Source organism: Rattus norvegicus, chromosome 6 (genome assembly GCF_021556685.1).
Source record: "Rattus norvegicus strain SHRSP/BbbUtx chromosome 6, alternate assembly SHRSP_T2T, whole genome shotgun sequence".
Classification (NCBI taxonomy): Eukaryota; Metazoa; Chordata; class Mammalia; order Rodentia; family Muridae; genus Rattus; species Rattus norvegicus.
Window position 1 is genome coordinate 117,047,347 of NC_141539.1, and position 23,724 is coordinate 117,071,070.

Genomic DNA, 23,724 nt, shown 5'->3' on the forward strand with positions numbered 1-23,724 from the left:
ATTCATTGCTACCTATGAGGTTGGAGCTCAGGGTCAGTCCAGGTATAGTCTTTGGGTAGTGCCTTAGTCCCTGGAAGCTCTGGTTGGTTGGCATTGTTGTTCATACGGGGTCTCAAGCCCCTTCAGCTCTTTCAGTCCCAAAAGGGTTTTGAAGTTCTTTTTTCCAAGTCCTGATGTTGGTCTGGAGGGTGATACTTGGAAGATTTGGGGTAATTCTTCCTCCCATTTCTTAGTCTCCCTTCTTTTTGAGATAGGGTCTCATGCTAGCCTTTGTTGGTTTGAGATTTTCTATGTAGCTTAGGTTGGCTTCAGCCATTACCATCCTTCTGTCTCAGCCTTGCAAGAGCTGGATTACAGGCATGGACTACTGTTCCTGGCTTTAACGTGGCTCTTATATGGAAATGTTCATATGCAAAAGAGTAAAACATAAAGATGAATGTCAAATATACAGAGCCTGTGTGTTAGCCTCAGCTAGAAGCATATTCTTCCATGGCTGTGAACGAGCTCTAAGGTACTTATATAGAAGCCATAAACTAGAATGAAGTCTCAGTCCACAATTCCCTCATACTCTATACTTCCAACTCCAGCTCTTATACCTTCCTGCCTTCCTCAGAATTGAGTCAAGTTGCTGGACAAGCAAGCTAGTCACATGACTTTAGGGGCATCCCATTGCTCAGCAGGCAGAAGTTCTGAGCCGTATCCCATTAAAACCTATAAGTATGCCTGCTTTGGACAATGTCATCTACAACGTCACTTTTCTACCCGTTATTCAGTTAAGCTATGGCATTTATATTCAGCATTGACAGGTTTCCAGTGCCCATTGTGATATTCCAAAGACTTCTGGAATTTTTTTCAGGAGATGGCTAAGGGAGGGAATGCTTTGTGTCAAACCCAGCATGGCTCGAAAACTCTGTCTTTGTGGCTTATATCATATTAATTTATAGTAAACTCCTTTCTGTTGAATGCCTGATGTCTGGAAGAAAATGAAAAAAATCAATTTTTCAGATTCCATAAGGAATCTAAGGAGGGGATGAAAGCTGACCCGAAGTGCACATAGCCAAAGGAGGGAATAATAATTGACCAAAAGTATACGTGGCCATCCAGATATTAGTTAGAGGAAAGTAGCTTACTGGCTAAAGTGGAAACCTGGATGTTGTATAGTTCTGTGTCCCTGTCAATGATCTATGGCAGCAATCAGCAAATAAACTTCTAGCTCTTCATTTTCATACTTGCTTGATGTAAAAACTCCACACTAGGGGAAGAAAAGATAAATGCCTTCCCAGATTAGAAAAGAAAAACACCAACCAGACACCCCCCTCCTCCAAGCTCCCAGGGACTAAACCACCAACCAAAGAGTACACATGGAGGGACCCATGGCTCCAGCTGCATATGTAGCAGAGGATGGCCTTGTGGGACACCAATGGGAGGAGAGGCCCTTGGTCCTGCCAAGGCTTTATGCCCCAGTGTAGGGGAATGTCAGGGCAGGGAGACTGGAAGGGGTGGGTGGGAGGGGGACACTCTCACAGAAGCAGGGGGAGGGAGTTGGGATATGGGGTGTGTAGAGGGGAAACCGGGAAAGGGGATAACATTTGAAATGTAAATAAAATATCCAATAAAAAGAAAAAACAAAAGAAAAAGTCTTGCTATACTTCAGGATACTCCCAGGTTCTTCTCTATGCTCAGATGATTTCTACTGTCTCAGAAATAATGTTATCACATTTATAAGAAGTGGAGGATTTTCAAAAGCCCAGACTTCAGCCGAATTTTAATAAGTCCTTAGAAGCTTGGAGGCCTAGCTGAAGTCTGTCCAAATCTCTTGTCTGTTTTGTACATTTGTTTGCTTTTTCTATTAAGGGATGTGAGACTCTTATATGGAATTAAGAGGTCCAAAGGTGGAGAGATATTTAAAAATGATTAATGAATGAAATTTGGTCACAATATTGTGAAATGCCTATGTCCAAGTCACTTACATTTACTGATTTATGAGGTAGTCTTGCTATTGTTACCTCAGCTGGTATTGAACTGAGGACTTCAAATAACCCTCCTGCCTTAGTCTCTCAAGCAGCTGGGGGTGTAGAGTGTGGTCTCACAGGTTTAAGAAGCTTATTTATTCAGTTTGTTTTTTAATTTTTAAAAAATTTATGATATAATCTCATCATTCCTCTCCCCCCTTTCTCCCACCATACCCTTCAACATAATCCTCCTTGCTTTCTTTCAATTTCATGGCCTGTTTTTCATTAATTGTCTCTCTCTCTCTCTCTCTCTCTCTCTCTCTCTCTCTCTCTCTCTCGTATATAAGTACAGCCCTCTCACCTTCTCTGTCTGTATTTGATGTGCTCTTTCCAATCTTAACTCATTTGTGCACAAGCCTAATCATTGTTTAGCTTTTACTGTGATCAAGTCATTAGTTATTCAAGTTAACGGAACAGTGGCAAATTTTCTTGGCTGCAACCATTTATTTTTGTATTTTCTAAAGCCACCAGAACAGAGCTCAGAGGTTAGGAGTACATACTGCTCTTTCAGAAAGTACTCATTTGATTCCCAACACTCCCACTTCACAAGTCCCTGGAACTCTAGCAACAGGGGAACAATCAGCTCTGGTCTTTACCCACATGTGCACAGATCCACCCAGACCCTCCTCCATACACAATTAAAAATATGAAATTTAAAACAACAATACCAACTTGGTGATACTGTTGAGAGGAGCGGTGTTTAGTGTAGTTCGGTGTTGATGGAAGTTGCTGCTTGATTTCATCATGCCAAGAAGGGAGATACCACTGCCAAAGAGGATCTTGGCAGAGTCTATACATAGTCTCTTGGAATTGACAGGGAAGTGCAAAATTCTAACACATCTGAAAGACTATCACTCCTTGGATTTAGCCACCATCTGAGAATGTAACCACCCAGGGTTGACAGAGCCGGTGAGTTAAATGCAGTAGAAGTTCACATCCACAGGCAAGTACCTTGCTGTTAGTTATGAGAACATACATGCATCCTGCATGCTATAACAAATCATTAACTCCCAGCTCTTTTGTGGTGGAAAGTTGTCAGTACACTGAGGTATGTATGGAGATGTTTTCAAATGCCATTCCAATCTGCTTTTATTTCCGAGAAGCATCTAAAACAACACCATAAATCCAAAGAAAACAAAACAAAAGTCATATTCCTCATGCTTCTCCTTCAAGGTTCAACTTTGCCTATTCTATTTCTGGCCTCATCCATCTTCTAAAGCCATTTTCCTTTCTTGTGTGGCCATCAAATACTGACATTGCTATTACTTCTTCTTGGCTTTTCCCCCAGGTGAACTTTATCACCTCAAGAGCAATTTCAGATGCCCCACATTAGCCAAGAACAACACTCTATTCAACTACAGAATAGTTCTCTTTCCTTAGACGACCATTTAACTTCGTTCTTCAAAGGAGCCTAGGCAGGGGCAGTAGATGTGCTGGTTTGCTTCTCTTCAATAACTTACATCACCCACTCACCCCCACTTTCTTCTTATTTCTCTATTTCTGAAGTATTTTCAGAAATAGTTCCTCCTCAGTAATCTAGTACAAAAAACGTACAAGGGACATTTCATGTTGGTCTCGACTTTCTCTTCCAAGAACGAGAGAATCAAGGGTTTGTGGAGAAATTTGAACAAAAGCTGCCTTTGTTGTGAGGGCAGAGTTTTCTTAAGTAGAAGCCATTTCATTGTTTGTAGTAAATGGTTATAGATGGTAAAGTTCACAGAGTTTATCCACTGTTTGTCCACCCAAATTTATCTTAAATACAGCATATATTTAAACATGAGTAATATATGGAAAAACCTTAACTGTTTCCCCAAAGACAACTAGATTCTACAGTGTGTCTTTGAGAGAAGTTTCTTCGAAACAAGCTCTCAGCTTCTTTAAAAGATTAAAGCCAGCGAGCTGCTCAATTGTGTCTTTAAAACCAGCCTGTTCTACCCCTTCCTATTAAGCAGGAAGAGGAAAAACCTTTGAAAAGCAAACGTCCAATCAAGATTTCGGCAGTGAGAGAAGGCATCAGAAATTTGGACGTACGTGGCACTATTTAAGTCAGGGGTCTGCGAAAAATTTAAGGGCCAGAAAGTAAATGTTTTTAACTTTGTGGTCACAGGGGCTACCCAGCAGGGCACTTCACCAGAAGGCTGTCGATCAAAGCCACTGAACCTGGTCCTGATCCAGTGAAACTTACTGATGAGACAATTATAACCTGAGGTTGTATTTCACTGCCTTCTGATTTTGACTTTCTTATCAAGCATCTAAGGGAGAACAGAGAGATCTTCCAGCTGCGATGAGGCATTGGATAAAACTCCAGGAAAAATAGTCAACTTGTTAGCAGAACCTATAACCTACTCTTGACTTGAAAAATAACTTTTACAATCGAAGACATTCAGTCGCCATCATGATATACAGGCAGCTTATTTCTTAAATATTTCTTGTTTCTCTTACAGTTTATCTTTTTTCTTTCTTATTCCAATTTCCACTTTATTGTTTTCCATATTTTCTGTTCTTGTTTATGTGCTGCATTTTATATTTTTTTGTGGGAATGCTTGGGCAGTTTTGATGATCAACATTTAGTTCTGATTTGATGATAATCTACAAAGAAGTTAGAAAAGTGCTGTAACATCAGAAAGTGGATTTTTTTTTTGTGGCCCAATTTAAACATTTTGCATAGCTAGCAGCAATGAAAAAAGACAGATAGCCATGTCAACACTCTTATTGGCCCATCAATAACTAATAATTTGAAATTAGTTATGTGATATGACATTTTCTAATTGATGGGCTATCTGTGTGAAGTCTATCATAGTATATTAGCTCCTAACAAGATAAAATGATTATGTAGAACTCTGCCCAGCACAGACTTCAGCTAAATTCATTGATCTATGTTATGGAATGTCCAGGCACTTCTACTTAGACAAGTGACAGGGGAAGAAAACCCAGCAGCTTCATGCTCAAGATATTTGCCCTCTTTCTTGCTTGGAGTCACATCGGTGGATTTCCCAGTTTTACACATTTCAAAAAAAATCCTTGTTAGCTCAATTGGGCCCATTGGTTCGCATTTGGTCTTTTAACCCTGGACACTAAATCGGACAGGTTCAGACCAAGCTCCCTATAAGGAGGAAAGAATAAATACATAAACAGAAAAGGGTCTTGGCACCCTGGACCCAGCAGACTTGACTGGTCTTCACACTCATACTGTAAAAAGGGCAGCATTGAACAGAGCTGCCTTCAAGCCATAACCCTGTATGACTTCAAGAAAGACTTTACAAAAGACAAAAAGTTGGGAGGTTTTTGAGGATACATATAAGCTTTATATTTCAAATTTCTCACATAACATAATTTGATTTTTTTAAACTCTAACCTTAACATTACACTTAATTCATCGATATCTCATATTCTAATTACCAATTGCACAACAAATCAGCCCTAAATCAAACAGTGGAGGTCTACTTGCCTACCTCTATCTATCTATCTGTCTGTCTGTCTATCTATCTATATCTGTCTGCCTATCTGTCTGTCTATCTATCTATATCTGTCTGCCTATCTGTCTATCTGTCTACTTGTCTGTCTATCATCTATTTGTCTGTCTGTCTATCTATCTATCTATCTATCTATCTATCTATCTATCTATCTCTATTTGTCTATTTATCTACCTGTCTGTCTATCATCTATTTGTCTGTCTGTCTGTCTGCCTATCTGCCTATCATCCATCTACCTATCTATCTATCTATCTATCTATCTATCTATCTATCTATCTATCTCTGTTTGTCTGTCTATTTGTCTACCTGTCTGTCTATCATCTATTTGTCTGTCTGTCTGTCTGCCTATCTGCCTATTATCTATCTATCTATCTATCTATCTATCTATCTATCTATCTATCTCTGTTTGTCTGTCTATTTGTCTACCTGTCTGTCTATCATCTATTTGTCTGTCTGTCTGCCTATCTGCCTATCATCCATCTATCTATCTATCTATCTATCTATCTATCTATCTATCTATCTATCTCTGTTTGTCTGTCTATTTGTCTGTCTGTCTGTCTGCCTATCTGCCTATCATCTATCTATCTATCTATCTATCTATCTATCTATCTATCTATCTATATTTTTGAGAGACCTGAAAGTTAGACAGGAATCTACAAACACGCTCATCTTTATCCCAATTGTGTACAAGGTGGGAAGGAGACAGTTATTTTAACAATTCTGTCATTGACTATAATTCAGGGCAATGTTTTTATTTCTTCCCTGCTTACATATTCCTTCCCGCTTCCCAGATGTCCCTGGACTGAACCTGGGTGATTTAGTGTGTGAGGTTAGGGTCAGTGCGAGATCAGGTAGTTCAAAGGTGGCAGTTGTGGGTATTGAAGGCTTGTTGACTCATGCACTTGGTGCTTGCCGTTTGTGGCTATGACATATAAATGTGGCAGGGACACGTGTCCCACTGTTCTTTACAATGCAATGCCTGGGTTCCAAAAGCACCATGCTCAGAGCCAGGAAGACGTGTACTTGCTTTTGTATCTTGTCTTCAATCATAAGAAGTCCTTCTCACAATCTGCTATTTGGCTAGGAACACACAAAAGTCTGTCCAGAACAAAAAGAAGTAAAACAGTCTAATGAGAGCTAAGTTCTGGGAAAGCAAGCAGGGAATCGCTGTCGCAATTTTCAGAAATTATTACTAGTAACATTCGGGCTGCAAGAAATACTTCTACTAGACCAGATCTAATATTGAGGGATTATATATCCCAAATATTTTCCTTAATGTCCTAATTTGCCTTATATTATCTAATCTTCAGAGGCAGGAGGTATTTAAATGATGGATCTAAGATCTCATTGCAGCAGCACGCTCAGTAGGGAGGAAGATGCAATCAGGTGTATCTCGTTCCAAAGCCCAGAGTGCATTTGGTCTCCACACAAACAAAACTCTTTGCCTCGTCTCTTGTAGATAAAATTCAGAGATGTTAGATGCACGTAAGGAGGAGGAGACCACCAAGATGTAACAGTTGGTATGAGTCTGTATGTAGAATTAGACTTCGTGTGAGAGTAGGCCATTAGGATCCATTCTTTTTTCCCTCTTGCACTGTGGAAAGTAAATCAAGATGATGGCATGGCCTTGCTATAACATGAAAAGATTGGGGAGAATGGAGAAGTGTATTTCTGATTCATAGCTGTGGCCTGTGGGATTATATAGTTAAAACTATATATGAACAATAGAATGAGCAAAGACTCACACGAAGCTATATTGTTCCATAAGGGAATCGGTAGATATAGACCTAATCCTTAAATCAGTAGCTCAGAGCTTACAACCAAATGAGGATTTATTGCTGGTAAGTCAGGCTTCAAATACCTGGTATAAAATAAAATATGAAATTAGATTATCTCAGAGTTTATTTAAACATTTCCATATATATTTATCAGCTCTGCAAAAGATACTGATGTGTTTACAAAAGAACTGTATATTTTAAAATTTTCAACACATATCTATTTTTAAAACTATCTATTCCTTTTCCTGAATGTTCTAATTGTTAACATTTTGGATTCAGTGGCAATAATAATGCGTGGAATGGCTAAAATAAAATATTGTCTTTGAATGTGAAAAAAGGAGAAAGATTGAAAGCATTAATAGCAAATTAGTAGAGAAAGTTACTCTAGAGAGAGTAGACAAATCTGGCCAGAAATCTCACTGAAAAACAACAGTGACAATGACAACAACAACAGCAACAAAACCCCACGGTGCTGTTGCATATGCTGGGATGCTGTGTTCCTGGCTTAAGCTTACTATTGAAGTCATGGTCTCTATGTGCCTAAGACTGGTATTTTAGAGAGGCCTTTATGCAGGCTCTCGGTGCACACAGGTAACTTTGTTCATAACATTCATTAGGGCAAAGTACTGAACAATCTAGAATTCCATAGCAACCAGGAACAACAAAATAACAATGATTAACTTGATGCAACAGTCTTTAAGATATTTGTAATTGGATTGAACCAATCAACTGTGTTAATGGATGACATTGACTTATGTGCTAGCCTAGGCTATGAAGATTGTCTCCTTTTTGACTCTCGCCTTTCGCTTTCATATTATATGTGGGAGATGCAGCCCAGTATTTGTAGGACATTTGCTATATACCAGTCTATTTGTTACAAAGTCTTCATTATTAAAAGTCCACTTTGAGCCCAAAAGGATTTGTCCGTTTACATGGACATTCTTCTCTCAAGGACAATTTCTAAGTCTTATCTGTGGGCAATCACAATTGATTCCAAGCTCAACATCTGGAGGCACATTTGGTTTCATTGTTGGAAAGTAAATTAGCATCCCTGTTTACGAACAAGGGACTGACCTCGCGCTGAACAGCAGTGACCGTGTCTTCGGCAGACAGACTAGCCTTCCTTGATGATGGGAAGGAAGCTGACAGGTGTCTGTTTCTCGCATTAGTGTGCCTCTCTCAGATGCCTACTCTCTGTAAGCTGAACTTTTGCCCTAGGACATGGAGTAAAAGATGACACTAATTGGAAGTTGGCATCCTGGAAAACGTTGGAGTTATCTGCTGCAGGAAGATAAGCCTTATTCTGTGCCAGCAATGAACCATGGGCTCCATGGACCTGTCTGAATCTGTTCACACCTGTTCTAACATGGATGCCAGGAAATGAGGGGTCAGGAGGAAATTAGATGCACTGAGTCCCTGGGAAGACACAAAGCCCTTTGAAGGTCCATTGGAATTATAATAGATTGGGCAAGAAAGAGATGAACTGTGTGTGTGCATGTACTTGGCTGTGAGAAGCAGCCTTGAGAATCCTAAGTCATCAACCAATCTAAACTGTGAAATGAAAAAAAAAAGAAAAAACGTTTTGAAGCCCTAGGTGGGAGATCTTGTAAAAGGGATAGAGCATCTTAACCGTCAATGCATTTTTCATAATGTGTTACAGTTATTTCTTTTTAAAATGAGGTTTGATACACACAGATTGAGCTAGAAATATGTGAGTGTTTGGTTGAGCGTAAGAGAAAAGAGTCATAATACTGCTATAGTCTTTATGTCATGGACTTGAACAGATTGTTAGTCAAATTGTGTCCCTAGAAACATAAATTATATGCACATATGAAAGAGAAGACACTGCAATTAACGTACAAGACTATGTCAGTCCTGTCAAATGCAAGTAATATAAAGTGACTACACTTTGTGACTACATTTTTCTCATTTTATCTCCCTACATCCCTTTCGAAATTGGCTCGCGTTTTAATGAAACAGGATGCAGATGAGGTGGAGATGCGGAGGAGTCATGAATATGATAGAAATTATGAATCTTCCCCACCATGGTGTGTTAATTCTCTTTTCTATCAATGTATCAATTAGACACATTTATTAGGCACCAGTTAAGGGTCAGACACTGTGCTAAGCATTCTGGGTAGAGAATATTTAAGCAACTATGAGCTGTTTCTTCTCATCTTAGTATTCCACCATTTCACATTCTCCCAATTTTTCCCTTCCGCTGCAGTTTGGGACATCTTTTGAAAATGTCAGCAATGGGGTGCTTCTTCCATGACTTCTGATCATTAACGACTGTCAACCGCTCTTAGTGTTTAGTGTTAGCTCACTTCCAGGACGTCTTCCTCAATTGGGTCTCTGTCTTATTTTCCGGAGTGTTTGCTGTAATTGGAGCTCAACAGTCAGGCTAGGCCGAATGAGCAGCAAGCTCCTGGGATCAGGCTGTCTCTGCCTCCCCAATATCATGATTCTCTTCATATGCCCCCCGGCCTGGCTTTTGACATGGCTGCCAGAGATCCAAACTCAGGTTCCCATGCTTTGGTGGTAACCATTTTACAGACCGAATCATCTTCCCAACCCCTATTATCACTTACCTTTAAAGCAGCTCTTGGGAGAACATGTTATTGTCACCGTGACCTCCATTTTCAGTTGCATTTATTTAACGTCTGTTGGATCTTTCATGAAGAACAGAACTAAGTTATAAAACTAAGGTTTACGATTGTTTTTTGCTCTCTTATAATATAGTATCCTTCTCTTGTTTAATTTGACTTCAAACATCTTTGTAAAGATAAGCAATAATATTTTAAAAATTATTTAATTTATTTACATTTCAGTTGTTGCCCCCCTCTCGGTCCCCCTCCCATAGTTCCTCATCCCATTCCTCCTCCTTGTCTTTGAGAGGGTGCTCCCTACCACCAGACTTCTCCCTTCCCTGGGGCCTCAAGTATCTCTAGGATTAAGCTCATCTTGTCCCACTGAGGTCAGACCAGGCAGATCTCTGCTATTTATGTGCCAGAGGCCTAGGACATGTTCATGTATGCTTCTGCTTGGTGGCTTATTCTCCCGGAGCTCCCTGGGATCTGGGTTAGTTGAGACTGCTGGTCTTTCCATGGGGTCACTCTCCACTTCAGTTTCTTCAATCCTTCCCCCAACTCAACCATAGGAGTCCCCAATTCAGTCCAATGGTTGAGTGCAAGTATCTGCATCTGTCTCAGCCAGCAAGCAATATTTTTAACAATCCTTTGAGAATTTCTTATATTGTAGTGTGATTGTATTCATCCCCTTTCCTCTTAACTCCTTCCAGATACACCCCAACATCTCCACTGCATCCCGACTTCATGCCTCTTCCTCCTCCTTCCTGTTGTTCTTCTTCTTTTTCTTCTTTTTGTTCTTGTTGTTCTCCTCCTCCTCCTCCTCCTCCTCCTCCTCCTCCTCCTCCTCCTCCTTTTTCTTCAAGTGCAATGTGCTACTGATACACTCATGGGTTGTAGGGCCATTCATTGGCGCATGGCCAACTTACAGGGGCTGTATACCCTTAAATAAAACTGACATTCTGAACAACAGAAGACATCAAGTGAATATAGCTCCTCATTTAGAGGTGGGAGTTTACGAGGGTGCTCCCACCATGCTCATGTTAGAGTGCTGATTGACTTGATCTCATGCAGGCAACAACATGCTTATCTGAGTTTATGATGACAAGAAGACACTGTTTCAGTCTGGTCCTCTCTGACCTCTGCGTTTTTATAATTTTTCACTCCCCCTTTCTGTCAAGAACGCAGATCCTTGATTGGTAATGATATAAATGTCTCATACATGGTTGAACACTTCACTGACATTTATTTTAACTACGGATACATATTTAGAGTATAGTACTGTGGTTTTATTTCAGCACATTTAGAAAGCATTCAGAACAAATGAGCTGGAACATCTTTGTCCCCTCTCTCAAGTTGTTTGTAGAACTAAAGAATGGACACTTTAAAAAATATTTTTAGGGCAGGTAAGATGGCTCAGCAGCTAAAAACTCTTGTTGACAAGCCTGACAACCTGAGTTCCATCCCCAAGACTCATGTGGTGTGGGAGAGAACTGAGCCTTATAACATGTCCCCTGACTGCCACACATACACCATGATACTTGTATGCATATACACATTTAATTATATGTAGGATGATATCATTATGCAGCAAGGCAGGTCCAGGATAAGGTGAAGCCTATCACTGGATGAGAAGGAAGGGTAGGCATGGAAAAAATTGAGGGAGGAGAGAGGAGGAAGGAAAGAGAAGATGGAGTCTACGGAGGAGGATGGTTCAGATTTAGGTGATCTAGATTGATTTTATCTTGTCTAGGTGGGCAGTTTATATCTTCATTAATTCGCAGTGAATTTATTTTGTGGATGAATTGTGGATTGGGAATTTAACATGTAAATCTAATTTCTAAGTTACAAGTTTCTGGAACTTTGATTTACCAGGCTAAAGAGGACAGTGTATGAAAGAAATGACTAAGAGACAGTTGGAGCGTGCGGATCTGGTTCTGTTGCCCACGTGGAGTGAGAACACGCAAGGGCACGCAGAACAAGATGTGTGTGTGTGTGTGTGTGTGTGTGTGTGTGTGTGTGTGCATGCCTGTGCACCAGGTGTGATAACTATTGCCTAGGGGACCACGAGGAGAGTAGTAGCTGGATCGAGCGGATCCAGCTTGCGGGAACTGATAGAAAATGTTCCTTTTAATTTTTACTGCATCTATGTGTATACACATAGATGTAATAAAATTTAAATAGATATGTTGAAGAGTCAACTTTTAACTCTTGGTCTCTTGAATAGCTGGGATTACAAACAAGTACTAGAACACTGAGCTTGGAATAATAGTTTTGGTGCACTGTGATGAATAATACATTTTCATGGGTAGACATGGGCTCTTATGAAAGTGAAAAGGAGGAAAATGAAGATCAGTCCTCAAGAGCCTGTCTTCTGAGTAATTCTTGAATGGAATACAAACATATACTTGTTAAATACATTTTTTGTAGATTTGAATTTAGGAACATTTCCGGTATTACATGACAAATAAGGACCAATTTCCATTTTACTTTTGAAAACTGTCAGGCGATATTATCTGCTGGTCATGTTTAATAATACTTTTATGTTGTCAAATTGTCATTAAGAAATGGGAGCATGTTTGGTGGTTTGAATGAGAAAGGCCTCCTAGGCTCATATGTTTGAACACTTGGACCTACATTGGTGAAACTATTTGGAAAGGATTAGGAGGTATGGCCTTGTTGCAGTAGATGTGGCCTTATGGGAGGAGTTTGTCATTCTGGGTGGGCTTTGAAGTGTCAAAGTCCCAAGCCAGTTGCAGTGTCTTTCTCTGTCTGCCTGTGGATCAAGGAAAGCTCTCAGCCACTGCTCTAGTGTTATATTTGTCTGCTTCTCACCACAATGATCATGGACTCATCCTCTGAAAGTATAAGCAAGCTCCCAATTAAATGTTTTATTTTATGAGTTGCTTTGGTCATGGCATCTCTTCACAGCAATAGAACAGTGGCAAAGTCAGCATATTAGAGTCAAGAATTAAAATTTATTTTTCATTTTGACTTTGTTTTTGTTTATTATGTTGTATGTTAAAACTGGAACATTCATAGATAAACTCCAAAGATTGTTTAATACAACCCAGGCAAAAAAACAGTCTAAAAAAATTTTAAGGACACAAAATAGCTATCATTTCCATAATATCTAGACTCAAGCTCCACTAGGTCCATAATCTTGTCTCTTTAGAGGAAGTTTGTGTGACCTCTGACCTCTGCTTTGTGTGTGTGTGTGTGTGTGTGTGTGTGTGTGTGTGTGTGTGTGTTTTCTCTCATCTTTACAAAGAGGAGTTTGGGTTGAAGACAAAAACGGTGTTTTACAGTTCTTGTCATTTTCAACCCTTAGGTTGGGTTGGTTGTTAACTCACAGAACAGCATGCTTTCTGTCCATGGAAATGATCATACTCTGAATAGGAAAAGTAGGGTTTATGGTTGGGAGGAATGCTTTGGGAGATTGAGGTCTGAGTTCAATCAATAGACCTAAGTGTTAGCAGAAATCCCTGTGAAACCGAGGGCCGCTGTCCTTGGTGCTGATGGCCAATTTGTTTAGTGTTCAGATAGGGAGGATGGGAGAGGTTGAGGAGTAGGAGTTACGCTGATGGAAAGGGAAGTTTGAGTAGACTATATCCACGATTTGGGACAAAATTCTCACTCTTTTTTTTTACCAGTAAACATCACTTAGACTCTGTCACATATGCACAGGTAGTTCCTGAGATCCTTCTGGGATTTGTTCATTTATGAACTATTTAATAGTCACCGAGTTTCCTTCCTAGTTTTGCATTTTCCATATCGACTACTTAATTAGCCATGATAGCCCTTGGATCATCTTATAGAATTTACACTTTATAATTCCAGGAAATTAAAACAAAACAAAACAAAAAACCCAAACCCTACAACAACAAAATCCTCCAAGTAAGCCATCTTTCCCTGTCCCTTTGTGTTCTGCTTTCCATAAACATGGAGAACATCAGTTTAGTGTCTCTGAATTTAAAGTTACATCAGGCTGCAATTAGCCTATTTATGTGAATTGGATATTCTCTGCCATCCCTCTTTTGTTGTCTGTCCTTGTTTTCTGTTTTTCATAAGGATGGATTTTTTTACTGGTTTGATATGGGAGAATATTGAGTCACTGGTTTCCTGCTGCTTTGTTGTTTTTAAATACAAAGCTTTATAAAGTTTTTTGGCCCCATAATTTCATTTTCTTAAATATAGGTCAGTAAATTTCACACCAGACACTACCTTGTTTTTCCTTTCCCTTTAACCTTCTGTGTGCAGCTCACAGAGTTTTTGTTTGTTTTGTTTCCAGTTCTTTCTCATTTATCCTAGAAAGATCTTTCCTCTCTTTCTTTATTCCACTTGAGAGAAAAAGGGCTAATCCAGACTATTCTGGGCAAAGCATTGCTGGTAATAGCTTCATCATAGAGAAGCGAAAGCTGGAAGCTGTGATGTGGAATTACAGAGAATAAGGAATATATGCCATGAACTTCTAAATTCACTGAAAATGCACAGAAAATATGTTTAAGGTCTTTAGAAGCCAGTACTTACTTTTTCTGTTAATTAAACCTAGTTTAAGCAAACAACAAAATATTGCTTTCTTTTTGATTTTCTTTTCGATGTGTGTGTGTGTGTGTGTGTGTGTGTGTGTGTATGAGTGTGATTGTTCTAACATAATTGTCCAATATTTCAGTTTCAACTGAGTTTGAAAATAGCTTCTGGGAACTGGACCCTTTCAAGTGATCTATAACATTTCATTATGTCTTTGAGGTCAAAGCAATTGACGTATAACTCTTGGAAAATGCTTATTTCCCATATGGGCCTATTGTATATTAAGTTCTTATGCTTGATGGATTTTTACTAAGTATTTCATTGCTTTTCATTTATTTTTGAAACAGAATACCTTAGTCTAACAAATAGCCACCTTGGTAGGCATTTCTATGCTTCAGCTTCAATATACATTCATTTATTCACACCAAAATTACTTGGGATAATTGTCCATAGAGTAACTGGGTACTTAAGTCCTGGGCAGAAATATATTCTTTTTTTAAGTGTTCAAATTGTAGTTTTGGATACTACTGGAGCTGAAAGAATTATAATACAGAGTTTGCTGAATCTCAGCATCAATGTGAAAATGCCCATGAGAACTTAAGGAAAGGGTAATAGTTTATTTGTTGGAATCCAGAGCTGGGAATTTCTCACCCAAGGGTTTACTTGAACTGTTCTTATTGGACTAGTAGCTGAACAACGGTTACTGGCAACGGTTATGATGTGTCTGATACAGTAGGATGAACTTTGGAATCAGGTATCTTGAACAACGTCTAGTTCAGCTTCTTATTAAGACTTGAATCTTATTTTTGAGATTTGATTTTGTTACATAATACACTGTACAAAATTCTCAAGGAACTAAAAAATTCAAATAAATAGGAAGGTCAGAGGTATGTGTCTCCTATAACATGGTGTAGATAAGTTGATGTTTGTATATTTTGTTTTTGTTTATCTCCATGGAATTTAGACAGAAGATTTATAGTATAATGACTGAATGTTGATCAAGTTTGCAAGCCCCAGTTTCTAACCTTTACATGGCCATTTCTTTTAATTTTAATCACAATCCTAATAGGGAGTTGTTATTTATGTCATTTCTGATTCATAAAGATGAAATTTCTTTGTCTATTGGATGTTTTATTTATTTATACACATTTATTTATTTACATACATTTATTTACAAACCCTTTTTTGGTTTTCACTCTAGAAAACCCCTATCTCATCCTTCCTTCCCCTGCTTCTATGAGGGTGCTCCCCTACCCACCCTCTCCTGGCTCCCTGCCTTGGCATTTCCCTATACTGGGGCATCAAGCCTTCCCAGGACCAAAAGCCTCTCCTCCCATTGATGTTCAACAAGGTCATCCTCTGCTACATATGCGGCTGGAGCCATGGGTCCCTTCAGGTGTACTCTTTGGTTGGTAATTTAGTCCCTGGGAGCTCTGTGGGGGTCTGGTTGGTTGTTGTTGTTCTTTCTACGGGTTGCCAACCCCTTTCAGCTCCTTCAGTTCCTTCTCTAACTCCTCCGCTGGGACACCGTTCTCAGTTCAATGGTTGGCATCCACCTCTGTATTTGTCAGGCTCTGGCAAAGCCTCTCGGGAGACAGCTCTATCAGGCTCCTGTCAGCAAGCATTCTTGGCATCAGCAATAGTATCTGGGTTTGGTGTCTGTATATGGGATGGATCCCTAGGTGGGGCAGTCTCTGGAGGGCCTTTTTACATAAGTCATATAGTTTATTCAAGAATGTGGTTTTGAAGGGGTGAACAAGAATGGAACATTAGGACTCCATTTCCATAGCCCGGATCTTAGTTCACTACTGTGTGCTGTTCACTGTCATGTTTCATTTTAATTGACTGTAGTAGGCGTGTATCATGACAGTTGTGGTTCCCAGATAAAAGAGTAGAGTAGACGTCAGGATATATGTTCCGTGGGGGGTCATACACCTAGTGTATTTCCTTAGGTACAATCAGCATCACACTTTGCAGGTGTAGTATCTACAGGCACACCAACTCGTGAAGGAACAGGCTAAGCTGAAGGACCAAGGATATATCCAAAACATAGACGTTTAGTTCTGCCTTCCGTGAGAGTCCCTGACAGGCAGTCCACCTCAACTTTGCCATTTTCAACGGACCATTTGAAGGCAGCAGATTCTAGATTAAGGGTTTCATTTGAAACAAGCAATGCTGAATTGGTTCTCTATCACTTCCATTCATTTCCATGCCCAGGGACTTAGGTCACCACAGCTTTTTCTACTCTCAGAAAGGAAATCCAGGTTAGCTTTGGTTAGCTGCTTGCTATCCAAAGCAGGGGAGGAGTGCAGAACAGATAGGGGGCCACCTGGGATTTCCATTACATGGCCCGATGAATATTTATTGAATGAGTAAATGAACAACGCCAAAGCCTATAAGTAAACGTGGGCTTCAATGAGACCTAGACAAAGATGTTAGCTTTATCCCCTAGCTTAGAAATACGTGTCAGTATGCCAATGTGTCTTCCCAGTTAATTCTTGCCAAAATACATCTTTAGTCAGAGCTACCTATTACAAGTATTTCTTCGATGTAGTGTTTTCCTTTAATCTATGGCTGTCAACTTTTCTCCTGAATGTTAGAGTGGGATCGAAGCCACAGAAGGGTTTCTATGAGCGCCATGGATTATGGTGCCTTCTTAAGCAAGACAAAGTGACAGGCTACATAGTACTTATCTATAAAACCTGTCAGGGGCTCTTCATTTGGAAGCAGGGAAGCAGGGGAGGGTACCCGGCCGGTTATTTGTGATTCTTTTTCAGAATTGCCTTGACTTTGAGGGAGAATATCTCCGATGCTGGCAAAACGCCGCTTTAGTTTTTCTGAGAGAAAATGCTGGGGGTTTTCTATCTCTGGACTTTTAGACTCTGTTGTTAGATCAATGTTCTAGCTTGGACTTTATCTTAGCAACTTCTTTTTTATACACCGTGTCACTTTCTTTGTTTCATTAGAGTTATTTTTCACAGTCACTGTAAGGGCATGCATTGTGTGATACCCAATTGGTAGCAGGTAATTTGCCCCATGCAGGGCGCAACTCTTTTTCATTGTTGCCTGAGGATATGAAAGATCCTTATTAATTTTCTCAAGTCAACAGTGGGAATTACAATACACTTTGTGAATGTTTAGAAGAGGCAGAGCTTCCAATGAGGAAAAGGAAGCAGTGGGACCATATTCTTCAAAACTTACTGAGGTGGAAACCTTTTTCTCTCACTGGCAAGGCTGAAAAAAAAATTAAAGCGTAGCTATTGAAACCTTATGTCTCTTTAAGCGCTTTCATTCCTAAGGGCTTAAAGTGATGCTATGGCCCTGTAACTCATTTATTTTCACAACATCCCCATGGAGCCAGAGGCTAGCCTTTTTTTCTCCCCACTGTCCATACTACTCAGACGAAAAGTAAATGCCCTGAGAACTCAACTGACTAGCATTCAAGGTCAAAAAAGAGAGTCGAGTTGTGAAGCCAGTGTTTGAACTCAGGTGTCCCAACTTCATCCAGTGGCTGCTTTAAGATGTAGTACTTAGCAAAGAAGTATAACTGAGGGAACTAACTAACAGGATGAAGGTACAGAATGTCACAGTGTGTCAAAGTTCAGCTCTCTAAATGCTCCTTAGCTCACAGGTTTAATAACGTGCTTTTGATGACTCAACAGCATTGAATGCTGTGAACTGTTCTAGCTCCTTTAAGTCACAGGCACAGAGATCATTATTCTGTATTTGGTTTGGAATGGTGCCCCAGAATCAGAGTTTTTCAATAGCACTAATGACTGACAATATATCAGGAAGAATAGGGGACATTGACTACAGTGCATAATGACACTCATTAAATGGTTGTATAATTAGATGGTTGTTGTAACAAATTGAAAAGGATGGTGAACAAAATCTCAATTTACAGACCTGTGGGGTTAGAGCAGGGTCTCCGTAGCCCCCTTGGTATCTGTGCAAATTAGAAAAGTGCTTTTCTCCAGGAGGCAAAGTCTAAAGCCACAGAGTGTAGGTCGGTGAGCAAAACCTTGATTTGATTCGGTTTCATTTATCCATTTACGGAGACACATGCTCTTTGTGGTAAAACAATAGGTGAATAACACACAGGTCCAACTAGCTTCTTACTTGGAAAATGTTACGATTTCAGGAACTCAGTTTAGTGCCTACTGGTGGCCTTGATCTCTAATTTCCCATACACCCAGTTTCTTCATCTGGAAATTGTGCTAATGTAAAAGCTTATTCAACAAGTGTTTCCTGTGTGCCAGTCACTGTGATGTTTTTAAGTATTAACTTTTTGAGTAATCTTCACACTCAATGAAGAAGAAATTCACACAGCCCACACTTTGCAGACAGGGCAATAAAATGCAGAGGGACAGAGAACTTTCTTTTAAAAAATATTTTTTTACTTATTCACCTTACATCCTGCTCACTCCTTCCTCTTGGTCCCCCTTCCCACAATCCTTGCCCTATCCCCTCCCCTTCTCCTCTGAGCAGGTGGTAGTCTCCTAGGTATCCCCATACTCTGGTACTTCGAGTCTCTGTGAGGCTAGTCACTTCCTCTCCCACTGAGGACAGACAAGGCAGCCCAGCTAGAAGAACATATCTCACATACAGGCAACTGCTTTTGGGATAGCCCCTGCTCCAGTTGTTTGGGACCCACATGAAGACCAAGCTGTACATCTGCTACATGTGTGTGGGGAGGCCTAGGTCCAAACCGTGTATATTCTTAGGTTGGTGGTTCAGTTTCTGAGAGCCCCAGGTCCAGGTTAGTTGATTCTGTTGGTCTTCCTGTGGAGAACCTAGCCTTTTAGGGATTGCAATCATTCTTTGATTCTCCCACAAGAGTCCAAAGCTCCATCTACTGTTTTCTTGTGGGTATATGCCTCTGTCTGAGTTAGCTGACAGGAGGAACCTGTCAGAGGACAGCCATGCTAGGTTCCTATCTGTAAGAATAGCAGAGTATCATTAATAGTATCAGAGATTAGTGCTTGAACGTGGGATGAATCTCAAGTTGGGCAGGTTAGTGGTCGCTCCCACCTCCTACTCCATCTCTGCTTCGTCCACAAGCCCTCCATTTCTTGTAGCCAGGATACATTTTAGGTTGAATTTTTTGTGAATGGGTTGGGGGACAGAGAGCTTTTAATTCTGACTGCCTGACCTCAAATCACCAGCCCAACCACTTACTGCTTATGTGATGATAGGCAAGTTCTTTGTTCCTGTGGTGTATTATATTATCCCGTCAGCAAAATGGGAGCTATAACAGTTTCTTTCTCATTGTGTATGAATATAACTCAAAGAGTTAATACTTAAAAGCATCACATTGGCTGGCACAGAGAAAGCACTTGTTGAATAAGCCTTTTATTAGTACAATTTTTGGATTAAGAAACTAGGTGTATGGGAGATTAGAGATCAAGGCCTACCTTGATATGACAAGTGCATAGCCTGAGAAATTTCATTATTAGGGGGAAATTTGTCATCATCAGAAACTAAGATCTTAATAACATTAATACTGCATTGACTTTTAGGCAGAAATGCAGTTGAAACTTTTAAAAGTAGGTTAATGATTGATGATACATTTCATGAAATTTGTTTATTAACGTGATGGGGCCAGAACTCTGGTTTGACTTACTTTGAATTTATTTGCCTTGCTAAAATAATAACAGCTTTGGTCATTGGGCAGAGAAGGGATATTTGTTTTGTTCATGAACACAGTCTTGCCTTGCTTTCTCATGTTGTAGGGAAACACTGAATGATTAGTATTATAGAATTCTTGAGACTTCTAAAGTGATCCAAGTCTATCAATTCCATTCTCCTCATCTTTTTAGGCAACAAGACCTACACAACGTCTGGAGACATTAGAAAAAGGATGTTTATTTTGTGAAAGCTCCTTGGTTTGGGGGTAAGCATTATATATTGGGCAAAACCCAGAAATACTTTCCTTTATTATTTAGATTACCTGCTCTGCCCTTCCATGATTGCTCTTTCACAGGCTCCAGATTTTAGTCTCTACATGCTTCAGCTACAGCCCAAACAACCAGTAGAGCGTTTAGCATACTCTTAGTCAGAGAATATCATGTGTACTTTGTCTTAGTGGGGCCAGAGTGAAAGGGGACTTTAATTTTGTTGGTGGGTGGTGGGTCATCCTATTGCTTTTGAAATCTTCCCGAGACATTATTGACTTTGAAGGTCCCATGTCTATATCCACAAAGCCCTCTAACTCCTATTTTTTATCGTACTAGAGCCGTCTGTTTGAAACTTACAATCATGATAAACATAAAGCGATAGATTTTTCTTAGTTGCTCTCGAGTTGATGAGATTCAGCATTATATAATTTTGTGATATAAGATATAGGAAATAAAAGAACTGAAAATATATTGACTTATGTACATATACTTCAGTGCAATATATCTGAGATTAAATGCCTCTTCAGGAAAAATGGTGATTCTTGGAACTTGATAGCTTTCAAATTTCTAAGTACTCGAAGGAAATGAGTCCACAGCTTAATTGAAGTTTTGTAGCTTCAATTGTCAGAACTAAATGTTATTCAGAGGAGGAATTAGATGTCTCCATGGCAACAAGTCTCTATTAATGGGATGACATCACAAAGCTGTCCTTTGAAGACACCTGGGATTTTAGGTATAGATGGAGATACGGTTGCAGGCAAATTACACATGCACATTCGGTGTAATTATGTGCACATGTATAGATATGCTTAATTTAGCCAATGTCTCATTTAGTACCATTTATCATTAGGCTTTTTAAATGACTCAATTCTCAAGCATGGGTATAATTCAAGGTGTTTAGAGAAGCACTCATCTAAATCTTGGAATAAATATCTACCATTAGTTGTATGGTAGAGGAAAAGAAAGCCCAATTCTTTGCTTTCATAATGATTGCTCAGTGTAACAGTGGGACTGTTGATCTTAACATAAGCTCTGAAATAGATGGGTAAATCGTCTCTCTGTAGCAGTGTCCTATGCATCGGACTGACCAAAGCCTAGGTCAGTGCTAGCATTATTAGGAGAACTAAAGGAAAGGATTGTGCAGACACTCTGGGCTGGGTCTCAGGTACTTTTTATCTTCTTTCCACCTCTCCTTAAAAAATACTAGTCTAAATATCCAAGCCATTATTCTTTTTATAGATGCATTTAATTAAACAGTGTCTGAAAAGAAAGACCAAGTTTGTTTGGAACAAGCACAATCGGAATGGTACATGTGTTTGAGAAACTGATTCTTTCCATCAGGGCAACCTCTTGGCTTAGTGATTGCATTTCTATCAGAGACAATGCTTTCAGAGCTCCAGTTTCGTGTTAGTCTTTGCAGGAAAGATGCTACGCAAGCTGGATTAGCCCTGCAAGTGCACAGAAATATGACAGGGTAAAAGGTTAACTGTAGTTGGTAAACTCATAAATAATACCAACTTGTCAGAAGGAAATGGCAGTAATTTGCATACACAGCTCATGTTGCAGAATCGTGCACATCCCAGGGTTTTTGCTGGCTCGAGAGCTGCTAGAAGATTGAGTATTTGCCAAGGTGACTTTTCTCTCCTCAATGCCTTTAAAAGTTCTTTGGGGAGCCTTGCCTTCTCCCCAGAACCTGACATTTCCTGGGACTTACCAAAGCTATGAAACTGTGTTGTAACCTTTGTTTATGACATTGACCTGAATGGAATTCCTACAAACGAAGGTCTTTAATGCTGTTTTTCTAAATAGTGTCTGTGTGGAATCTCTTCATTGACATTTGTATTTTGGTGGTTAAAAAAAAATCTTACATTTCCTCTATCTCAAATGATTCCAGAGCATCAGTCTCCATGAGGATTTTCCTGAGGGTGAGGTAAACAAAGTACCTGAGGATCAAAAATAACTTTCTTTGTATCTTTTAAATTCCATGCAATGGTAACTGTATTTATTTCTCTCTTTCCTCCTAGAGAAAAAATATCACATTGGAAGTGAATGCTGGAAGCAAGCATAGAAATCTTGCTTAGTGTTTTCATTTTCTAAAATAAAGAAACTAAAGGCAGACGAAGGAACTCATTCACTCCACTGCTGTGGAGACTTTCCCTGGGGCAGTGTAAACAAATATCTTCTTCTCATAGGGGGCTAACAACCGAAGTACAATCTCACTTTAATCCAGCTTGAAGAAACAGCTTGTTTATTGGGATTACTTACACAGTATAGGTGAAGGCTTATTTATAGGAGCATGCACTGTCAGAAAGTCTCACCCTGGCATCCATGATGACTTCCTCATAACTGCAAAGATGGAGTCTCCTCTTTAGTCTCCTGCTCTATGAACTCTACCTTCCAAGACCAAAAGGCCATGTACAATCAGGGTAGAATCACAGATAGCTAACTGCAGAAGGTTGAGATCAGATGAGGGTCCAGTGACCTGTCCCATACTGTACCATACAGAAACACCAACAGTCAACAGGCTCAATTGTGAAGGTCTTTTGCAAGTAATTATAGCAGCTCTCATGAAGATGCTAACTATTTTGCACAGAGGATAGCAATCTACACATTTATGTATGTATGTATGTTGGTGAAGAACCATAGCAATAGTCATCAGTTTATTTTATTGCTAACATGAGGGAATATTTTTTTTTAAAGATTTATTTATTTATTATATATAAGTACACTGTAGCTGTCTTCAGATACACAAGATCTCTTTACAGATGGTTGTGAGCCACCATGTGGTTGCTGGGAATTGAACTCATGACCTCTGGAAGAGCAGTCGGGTGCTCTTAACCGCTGAGCCATCTCTCCAGCCCATGAGGGAATATTTAAATGTAAACATATAATACATGTGTTCATCTGTCTGTAGAACATTGTTAATACATATTAACAATATGATAAAACATATTAACAATATGTATAAATATATACATTACATACATATGTAGTTATAATTATACCTATCCCTTTTCTACTCCAGAAGTGATCTGGAGACCAGTAACATCACCATCAATAGGAAACTATAAGAGACTCAGAATCTTAGGTTCCATCTAACCCCACTGAATTAATCTTCAGCCAAATGGCATCCTTAAACAATTTATATTATCACATTTGTAAAGCCGTATTCTAACCATTTTTCTTTTTTTGTAATAATTAACCATAGTTACTTAGAGAGCAAAGATAATCCCAAAACATTCAACATACATGTTGATTTCCTAACTCTTTTTTCTCTCTTTCACCAAACTTTACATTTTTTATTGCTATGAAGTGAAATAAATAAATATTACTGCATATCACTTCTATTGCACTCCTGCTTTTTAGTAGCAAAGGTTACTTCAGTTCAAAAATCCTCTTATAAATACAATTATAAATATGTAGAATATGTATGTAATGCTCTAAAA

The 23,724-nt window shown here is 39.4% G+C and overlaps 1 long non-coding RNA gene across 1 annotated transcript in view; it reads left to right on the plus strand.

The window, feature by feature from the left end:
• Positions 1-23,724, plus strand: part of LOC148005412 (uncharacterized) — a 235,345-nt gene that overhangs the window by 202,672 nt on the left and 8,949 nt on the right. Inside the window, exon 4 of the long non-coding RNA XR_015623284.1 lies at positions 20,201-20,274. This is a non-coding gene — a long non-coding RNA (uncharacterized LOC148005412). The remainder of the gene's footprint in view (positions 1-20,200; positions 20,275-23,724) is intronic.